Here is a 10,969-nt window from a genome sequence, read left to right on the forward strand (position 1 = left end):
AAGTTACTTTCTTTGTAAATTATCCAGCACTTACTCATTCTGTTACCGCAGTGCACAATGAACTAAGACAACTTTCTAGATCCCTTCTGCTATACCGAGATCATTATGAATAAAAATAACCTCATGCCTGCTGACTTCTTGTGTCTCTGTAGGCTTCTATCCCAATAAGTGCTTTTCCAAATGACTTGTTGTGTATACTGTCTGGCTATTGAGAGACCATGGAGACTCATTATCAAATCATAAAAGTGAGAAGTCAAGAAAAAATAAGGGATACTTGAGAAATGTGGACAGGTAAAAGTGTTCTAAAATTTTTATATGATATTTGAGCAAGAAAACTATATTAGCTAATGTTTTTAAGTATAAAAAAGGTTAAGTCAATAACCACTAGAAAATAAAATTTTAACAAAAGGAAATAACTCATAAATCAGTGTTGGACAGCTTCCTGTTCTACTTCTTATTCCTTTGCCTAGCCTAGAAAATGGCATCAATAGCCTTGGAAATGAAATCACACCAGGTGCAAGAGAGAAATCAGCTCTAAGTTAGTCTACATTGTGGTTACAAAGATGTTGAGTGCTGCAGAGGATGCCATTTTCAACTAATCTGAAAATGGAACCTGCAACCCAAAGAGGAAGAAAATCAACTAAAAATTCTACTGTTTCTGAGTAGGAAAAAACTTCAACATTACATGTATGATTCCCTTAGGAAATAAATCAACATTAAAATAAAATTCTTCATCCTAGCTCTTTACACCCTGGTAGAGAAGACAGATGACTAAAAGGATAATTCAAATACAGCTATTATCCATATATTAAACTAATAATTCCAAAAGGATAGCTAACCTAAACATAAAACGGAACTTAAAATATATTTTGCAAAAAAAAAAAAAAATCCAAAACGATAAGGAAGTTTTTCTTAAACAGAGGGACAAGAATCATCAAGAAAATGATAAATTTGACATGATGGTATACATCTTTAATCTCAGCACTCAGGAGGCATTCAAAGCCAGTCAGGTCTACCTACAAAGTTCCAAGTGAATAAGGACTACATAGTGAGAATCTCTCTCAAAAAATGGGAGGGGTAGAGAGAAATGAAAGAAAACCACTAATAAGTTTGATGTTATTAAAAATAAGATGTAAGCCATGTGATGGGAAGAGATTCATATACTACATGTACCTGACACATTACTTCTTTAAGTCAATAAAAGTCAGATATTCCATAAGGAAGCAAGAAACTTCAACTGGCATTCACAAAAGGAACATCTACATGAGAAATAAAATCTGATAATAACAAAACAAAAATTATAGCCACAATGAGATACTATCACGCAGCCAGAAGAACAGTGAGTCACTGACAGTGGCCATCACTAATGACAAGGAGAATGTATTGGAATGTAGAAGCATGACAAGGAGATCAAGTTAGAAAGAATATTTTGACAGTATCTTTTAAAACTAAATAGTAGCATACAATCCTGAATATGTAGTAGTAGAAATGAGTGCTCATTTCTAAAAACAATAAGGACAAAGTAGTTCGCAATAACATTATTTGAAAAAATGAAAACCAAAGATATAAATGCCCATGAATATTACAGTGTTTGTAATTAATGTCATCCATAGTGAGACATTATGCACTAACAAAAATGAAAAGTATAGCCATACAATACAACCTACAGTTTTCCGGCACATTATTGAATGAAGTAAATCAGATTTAGAATTATACATGCTGTATGAGTCCATTTATACAAAGTACTAAAATGTACATGAATCACTGCAATATTTAAACTGAGGCAAGTTTACCCTGAGATTGAGGAAGTGTTCATTAAAAGTGGTTTGATGAAAGAGTTTAGTGTCATTTTTTGGCCTCAATAGTGGTTATGTGGGAAAATAAGTAAGTTGTATATTATTAGTTGTGAAATTATCTGCATGAACAGTCTATTTACTGAAAGAAATTTGCAAAAATATGAGGCAAAATGTGGGCCTAAAGAGATGACTCAGCAATGAAAAATAATTCATGCTCTTGCAGAGGATACAGATTAAATTCCCCAAAATCATATCAGGGAGTTCACTAACAAGTGTAACTCAGTTCCAGGAGATCTGATGTTCACAAATATTTTCTACAGGCATGTGTACACACAGGGTAAACATTTGGGCACAAATATAAAACACATTAAAATAAATATAATCTTTAAAAGTAATGTCAATGTTCTCATAGATGTCATAAGCTCTATTAGAAAAAATCCATAAAAACCTAATTTTTGAACATTTTCTGAAAGAAAGTAGCTTAATGTTTCCATTTATCTCTAAAAAGTAACAATAATATTTTCTGAAGGTAATCAGAAAGCAGCATATAGAATAGGAAACAGTATTATTGGTCTAGTGATGGTATCATAGAAAATGAAATTATATATCACTTAAGCTAAAACTAACTATACAATAGTTAACAACTTAAAGATATCTGATGGAGATAAGTATCAATGTTCATTTGAACATGCCTGAGTACAGAACTTATTTTTGTATCTTCATAGAGTAATAAAGGACTCCAGTATTGTCATATTTTGCCATTTCATGACGAGAGCATTTGAAAATGAAATCTTGGAAAACTGAGCCAAGGTCATACAGATGATTAGATGCTAAGAAAGTAGCTTTAGACCAAACTGACATTTTGACTCACAAACTTTCTACTACCTGCATTTCTATGTACTATAGCCACTGACCCCATAATACTTACTGAATATTATGTGTAACTAAGCCAAATTTTTTTACATGCCATAGGAATGATTTAACACTATCTAACTTTATAAATGAGGTGGTCTCTATCAACCATTGTGTTGACCACTGGAAATTTAGCGTTTCATTGCTGTGCTTTGTTTACTCATGTTATTCTCCAAAAATTAAACTCTCCCAAACATACAAGATTGATTCTCTGAGTATCTGTTTCATGATCCATACCTCTATGGGAGCTGCTGTTGACAAACTATCTCTATTTCTATTTCCTAGTCCCAAAATGCAGCATGTCAACTCCCATCTCCTCTATAAAAGGGAACTACTTCTCAAACAGAACTACTTCTCAATAGGTTTTATGAGGTGATGATTTTGTATTAATATTACCAAAGAAATGTTTCTGCCCTCACTGCTTATGGTTGACCATGCTTATGTAATTTCTTCAGCTCTTGAAAGACAGTACCTTGTCCAATTGATGACAGGAGTAAGAACGAGAACTGAGAGGCCATGGTAAGCCTGACCCTCCCAATGAGCCTCAGCTATCTTACTAATGCATCAATAAATATCTGAGGAATCCTGTGATGTAGCTATTAAATATGTCATCCTTTTATCAAGCTTTATTCCCCTTTTCTAAGTGCAAATACTTTTGAGTTAATATACCAAGTCTTAATTTAGGTTATCAGTTTTTCTTTCTCCAAAATAGACCCAAGAAAGAATTAAAGACCTTGGGTGTGTATCTAGCACACTGGACATTCACCATGATGACCTCAGATAAGTCCACATCCATGAAAACGGGAGACAGACCGAAGGAGCAGCAAGTGTGTGCTAGTAATTGTCTCTGTGAAGTTTTCTATGGGCGGTAATAACCATAATTGTCATCATAATCATTAGAGAAGCATATATTTATTAGGGGCTTATGTTCCAGACACTTATCTGAGAGCATGACAATGTTCAGGCCATAGATGGGTCCCTTTGTGAATTTTAAATGTCTACTTATGACCTGTGATGGCCAACCAAAGGATTATGACCAGATCGAGGTACATCGCTCTTGCTTTCACCTCTAAATTAAGTGGATGATTGCCTCCTTTGTAGTATTGCCAAGATAAAATACCTTCATTTCAATAATAAATGCAAGACCCATTGGCTTTCAGATGTACCCATTACATCTCAAAACTCAGATAAAATATGTGAGAAGCATCTATTTCTTTGACTATTACTACACCAGCATTAAACTTAGAGTTAAACTGACTAGAGCTGAAATCTGGCTATTTGCCTTCAGTTCCTTCATCTTTAATTTTGGGTATAAAATGACAAGTTACAGAGCTCTCATGATCATTAAGTAAGCTAAATTTTGTAAAATTCTTAAAGGTTATAAGATTTGTAGAGTGACTTGCATTGAGAACCAGAATCTTCACAATCACAAAATGGTAAGCCATTTTATTATTACTCCATGTTGGCAGAATAAATCTGTGCCAGGTTCTGAAGTAGGCAGGAAACATTTACACAAAAGTCTTGCATTTGTTCACCAAGGCTATTTAATCCAAAAGCCCCAGTTATCTGTGAGTCAACCCTTCCTGCAAGGCTACACATGTGCTAGTTTCTCATATACTTCTGGTTATTTTTTGTCCCAGGCTCTGTTCCCATTTAGAAACACTCCAGGGGCCCACTGAAGGCATATCCTTCCCCTTCCTACTTCCATCTCTGAGGCCTGAACAAATAAAAATGAGTCTGGAATGTAAAGATGGGACTGCAGCTATCTTTCTTTTTCCTGTAAATATTCTATTCCTTTGAGAATGCAAAATCCTGGCAGAGATGAGAGATCATCTGTTTTCCTAACCCTGTCTTAGACTTTCTCCTCAGAAGCAAGCACCAGATGCATGACTGAATAGAAGAAGAAAGAACGGCAAACATCTCCATACATCATTACATCCTGCTTGAACAAGATGTTCTTTAAGTACATGATTGGGAACACCTGCAGCTCAGCAGCCAGACAGGCTCCCACTGTTTGCTCATTCCTCAAAAACCAAACTTTCCCCTCTTCTTATTGCTATGCTATCAGTTGAACATCAAGCATTAGACACTTGGAAGATGTCCAGGAAAGAAAAGCACAGGTTGGAATGTTACACATGCTGAGGAAGCAAGCTTGCCTACTTCTTAGTGAGTGCTGGTGTTGGCTTTCTTCAGACCAGAAGGCTCTCACCTCTTAAATTGGCCCTGCTGCTCAGATACATATGACCCCACTTCTCACCCCTAGTTATTGATGTAGGACAGAACATCTCCTAGTGGCTGAATTCCAAGTAGTTCTGATTGCAGCTGCTTTCAGTGTTCTATTCCTGGCTTTCACCAAGAAATAGAATACAAGTAAATGTAAACTTTTAGTTCTAACTAAAATCTCTCTCTCTCTCTCTCTCTCTCTCTCTCTCTCTCTCTCTCTCTCTCTCTCTCTCTCTTCCCCCACAGTTTGAGTGTGTGTGTATATGTGTGTGTATGTCTGTCTGTTTGTCTTTCTGTCTGCCTGCCTGTTTGCATGTGTATTTCAAGTATGATTCCAGAAGCTAAAATTCATAGGAGTTCTGTCGGCTGAAGAGGGAACAAGTTTCCAAGTTGTGGGAAGACAGATAATAAACTGAAACATCCAAGAAGAGGGAAGAAGATCACGAGTTCAAGGCTCTCTTGAATTAAATAGTGAAAGCCCTCTTTTGAAAACAAAACAAAACAAACAAAACAGACATCACAAATGTGAGTTCCATAAAAACCATGGAAATGGACTAAATACATATATTTTAGATCTTATATCTTACTTTAATACATGGTATCTATAGAGTCTAAGGCTAAATATCATGGATGTATACATATACATATTTGCTCAGAGTCAGAGGTGTGGCAGAAGGGTTCTGGGGCAGAATAGATGCAGCACTGGGATTAATTCACATAGACAAGGGAAGTCAGCTGATGAGTGGCAACTGTGTAAACTATGAAATGGGTCTATCAAATCTCTTGTGACATATTGGCATTATATATGAAAGGAAATTTTGGGATATGTAATTCTGTCTAGAACAACTTTGACAATTTTAAATCACTTCAATTCCCCAATGGGCCACATCCCCTGATACAAGTTTTCTCACCAAATTTAAGTAAAGCACTAAATATATGTGTGCATGTAACTGTGACACTGATAGGATTGTGGAAGACAATGGAGTGTGGTACTTTGTAGTCATCTGTGCTTCTTATAAGACCACTTACAAGAGGTAAATTGAGTAGATTACCTCCAAATAAGACTAACATATATTAACAAAGCTGTGAGTTGAATTTACACCTCTCAGGTGTAATTATACAAAATAATTGTATACAAAATAATACATACACAAAAGAATTATGCTGTTTTCCATCATCTGATTTTCTCTTATGGTTTAAATTCCAACATGGCTCAATAATTCCTCGGGGAGTGGTTATGTGTACAATGTATGTGTTCATAGGTAATTGCAGATATGAAGTTCTCATAGACTTCAGCTCTACTTACTTCCAGAACCCAGATTTCTACAATAGGTTTATAGAAATCCATAGTTTATTCTGGATCTTGCTGCCACAAAAAATCTATACTTTAGCCGATTTCCAAAGAGGTGATAATGACTGCATCACTTTGAGTTCTAACAAGATACAGGTGGCTGTTCTACATAGTCATTTTAATAAAAGAAATTTGTGCAGAGGTACACATAGATTAAGAGGAACCAGTCAGGGTCGGTGAAGCAACCAGAGATGAACAGCTGATGGAAGCCAGGATACCTGGAGGCTGGAGGAAGAAGTACCATTGCAGAATGCTGGTAAGGTATGCAAATACAGGAGCAGCCATGCTGCTGTGGCTGAAGTTGTAGAACTAGCTTCTTTTTTCCTAACCAAAGATATCCTTCTAGCCTACTCAACAGGAAAGCAGAGAGCATGAGTATCCAGGAAGTGGCTCATCTCTCAAGGGAAACTTCCTAGAACAGAAACATGGAAGAGAAGGGATTTGGAGAGAAAATGGGTACCTAGTTATCCTCTCAGGCCAGTTCCTCCTCCTGTCTAATTATTTTTATTTTATTTTTGAGATTATAACTACAATATTTCTAACTTTCCTTTCATCCTTCCAAATCCTCCCATTAGGATTGGGCTATCATTTAAAAATGATGAAAATGAGATAACTAGAAGCCACATGGTGGTCCACACAACCAAACTGCAGAGATATATGAGGCTGTAACAGCAACAAAGAATAGTGTCTGAAGCCAGCCACCCCCCTTGCTCAATAACGCAAGGTCCTTTATAACGCTGAAAACAGGCATGTGCTTTTGATTTCATTTAAATAGCAATTCTAGATAAAGTCTCCCTGCACACTAATATAAACCTTATCCCTTTTTTTATTCCAATGCTACAGCAACCCTCAATGAAATAACAGAAGAATAACAGAAGTTTGGGGCTCTAGAGAGACTTGCCAATATCCCAGCAGATATGTCTACATCTCAGAGCCAACATAATGTAGAAGCATATTTTTTATGCACAAAGAGAGGGACAAAATGAAAATTAACTGAGCCGACAGAAGGGGGAAATTCCACATGGAGATATCTGGGAAAAGGTGTCATCTGAATAGGCAACTAGAATTGTGATTCTACCCTAAGAGCATGCAAAGACAGTGACCTAAGACAAAGGCCCATGTACATGGGAGCTCTGCCACACTATCATGACCCCTTCTCTTCCTGAAAGAATATGACCATCTCTTTGAGTGCAATCTAAAGCATCAATCACGCTGAGCTTCTGAAGCTCAAGTTGTTCAGGCTTTGTGGCACTTCCCTTCCTTATTTCCCCTTCCTGTCTCCCGTGAAAACCTGATTTTACCCTGTTGAAATCAAACTTGGACTTGGAGAAAAAGAATCACCATCTATGTATCTTTTGTTACGGTTTCCTTTTGTACATTTTTTTCTGTATCGTGTGACTTTGTCAATTTAAAAATAAAAAATATAAATGAGAACCAAAACTCTACATGTTGCCATCCACCATTCTTCTTAACATTTTTAGCAAGAGCTAGACCCACAAGAGACTTGTGGTAGGCAGGGAATCTCTGCTTTAATTTCAGCCTCTGACTCAGTCTCATTTCTACTCCAAACTAGGGCAGTAAAGTACAGCAGTAGCAGCACAGGCCTCTTTTGTTCCTTTGATTCCAGGACTAGAGAGCTGAACTCTTTTAACTCCAGATGGGCCAATGCACAGCACAAGCTCTGTGTGTCCTCCCTGCTGGGCTATTCTCTGACCCCTGCTCAGAAGTTGAGTAAGAAGAATAGAAGCAAATATCTTACACTGCAGATCTGTCTAAGCTTATACAATGTATGTAGCGATGTACCATGTAAAAGGAAAAATAATGATGCCAGAAGTCAATTACATATGATGGCCTCAAATCTAGACATTTCACATCTCAGTCACACAGCGCAGTCTCTCCATAATTCCTCTTCTGTTTGCTGAGTAACTATGCACCCTGCTATGCTTCCTCACTTCTCTTGAGTCCTTCATCACTTCTGCCCATTCATACATGACCTCTCTGCTCAAGTCAACCTTCTTTTTCTCCCCAATCAGTTAGGAACCCAGCCCGTTTTGTGGGTGCACAGCCAGCCCTGCTGCACTGAGAAAAAACATGCAGCAGAAAACAGCAGGAAGAGCAACTGGAAATTGGTTACATAAAGCCAAAGAAAAGATGGAGAAAGAAAGAGAGAAAGGGAGGAAGGAAGGAAGGTAGAAAGGAAGGAAGAAGGAAGGAAGGAAGGAAAGAAGGAAGGAAGGAAGGAAGGAAGGAAGAAAGAAAGAAAGAAAGAAAGAAAGAAAGAAAGAAAGAAAGAAAGAAAGAAAGAAAGAAAGAAAGAAAGAAAGAAAGAAAGAAAGAAAGAAAGAAAGAAAGAGAAAGAGAGAAAGAGAGAGAGAGAGAGAGAAAGGGAAGGAAGGAAAGAAGGAAGGAAGGGAGGGAGGAAAATGAAGGAAGCACTCTCTCTAGCTAGCAAACGTATTTAGGGAAGTTGGCCTCTAATTTAAACTGTACAAAGACAATTCTTGCCTTTGCCTACAAACCTAAGGCCATCTTCCAAGAGTCAAACCAATCAAAGTCAGACCCTCTTGAAAAAGACATTGTGAAGGCTCATTTTATATAAATATTTTAATTAATAGATACCCTCATCAAACATGAGAAGCATTGTGCATTAACACTCACCAGAGACCCTGAAATTAGATTGATTATCTGCATCTCAATTTGCTTTTCTCGACACTGCTAATTTATTTTTAATAGGTCTGTAATTTAGCCTTCTTGATTTCTTATTCGGCTTGGCAAAGTCAAATGCCTCCAGCTCACCAACCTGTCTCCGTAACCTTTAGGCACTGTTGTCTGCACACTGTATTAATTTTTAAATTATCCAGCATAGTGTGAGAAAAAAAATTTCAATTAACTTCTATAAACAAGGCAAGCTAACACCTCTTTGCTTTCCAAGTCAAGGTGAAATGTAAATGAGGGTAAAGGTGAAGTCTAAGAAGAATCCCGATAGAGCTAGGAAATTCTTGTCATACATTACAGAATCTGTGACCCTTAATGCCCTTTCCAGTTGAACCAGTAGTTTTCACATCATCCTTGTAGTGAAGATAAGTGCTTTTCCATGGCTCCACCCAGCAACTCACAGAATAATGGTAAAAGGAAGGCCTTTGACTATTGTGTTTACAAATGCATACCAGGTACTCAGTGGAGACTTATGACATGAAATCATTAGAATTACATGATTATGTATATGCAAACTGCTTATCTTCTCTAAAACTGAAACAATTTTTATTGAAAACGTGAAAAATAGGGATAGTAGAAAAGTGATAGTCTGGGGGAGGGGGGGAAGAAACAGGAAACGTTTAGTCATTTAAAAAAAAAAAAAGTGGTGCCCTGCCAGGGCAGAAAAGCATCACTAGGTACTGTATTATCCCCAGCTTAAGATCTTTGGGGGTGTAAACCTCCAGGGATCTACCTGTGCCCAGGACCTGAGCACATAGGCTGTTCATCTGCCAGCCCCGCCTGTCGTGGGGCCTGTGTCCTGTGTGGAGAGCAGCAGAGGGAGAGACTCCCTGCGGCCATATTCGCTGCCTGCCTGGGCAAAAAAGCATCACTAGGTACTGTATTACCCCCGAGCTTAAGATCTCTGGGGGTGCAAACTGCCAGGGGCTGCCTGCACCCAGGACCTGAGCACATAGGCTGTTCATCTGCCAGCAAGTCAGTCATGGGGCCTGTGTCCTGCACAGAGAGCAGCAGAGGGAACAACTCCCGGCAGCCATCTTCGCTGCCTGCCAGGGCAGAAAAGCATCACTAGGTATTGTATTATCCTGAGCTTCATCATACTAAGTGAGGTAACCCTGACTCAAAAGGTGAATTATGGTATGCACTCACTAATAAGTGGATATTAACCTAGAAAACTGCAATACCCAAAACATAATCCACACATCAAATGAGGTACAAGAAGGAGGAGTGGCCCCTTGTTCTGGAAAGACTCAGTGAAGCAGTATTCGGCAAAACCAGAACGGGGAAGTGGGAAGAGGTAGGTGGGAGGACAGGGGAAGAGAAGGGGGCTTGCGAGACTTTCGGGGAGTGGGGGGGCTAGAAAAGGGGAAATCATTTGAAATGTAAATAAAAAATATATCGAATAAAAAGAAAAAAGGTCTCTGGGGGTGCAAACCGCCAGGGGTGTGCCTGCACCCAGTACCTGAGAACATTGGCAGTTCATCTGCCAGCCAGTCGGTCATGGGGCCTGTGTCCTACTGGAGATTCAACAGAAGGAGTGACACCACCACCACCACCACCACCACCACCACCACCACCACCACCACCACCCCCCGCCCGCCACCTTTACTCCATGACAGAGCAGTCCAGGAACACCTGGTTCACCTTGACAACCCAAGTATAACATTGCTTGAGGCAATACGGAACAGGGCTCCAAAAGCACAAAAGAGGAAGGCAGCATATCAACAATCTGTGCCAGAGGAAACCCACTCATTCAGTGTCATGGAAATAGCCTTAAAGGTCCACAGTAGGCCGAAGCAACAGCCAGTGACAATAAGACCATCTAACACCAGTAAGAACTAGATGGCTAAAGGTAAACATAAGAATGTTACTAACAGAAATCAAGGCATTATGGGAGGATCTGAACCCAATTCCATAACAACAGCAGGTCCTGGATACCCCAACACACCAGAAAAACAAGAGTTGGATTTAA

This window comes from Apodemus sylvaticus, chromosome 5 (genome assembly GCF_947179515.1).
Source record: "Apodemus sylvaticus chromosome 5, mApoSyl1.1, whole genome shotgun sequence".
Classification (NCBI taxonomy): Eukaryota; Metazoa; Chordata; class Mammalia; order Rodentia; family Muridae; genus Apodemus; species Apodemus sylvaticus.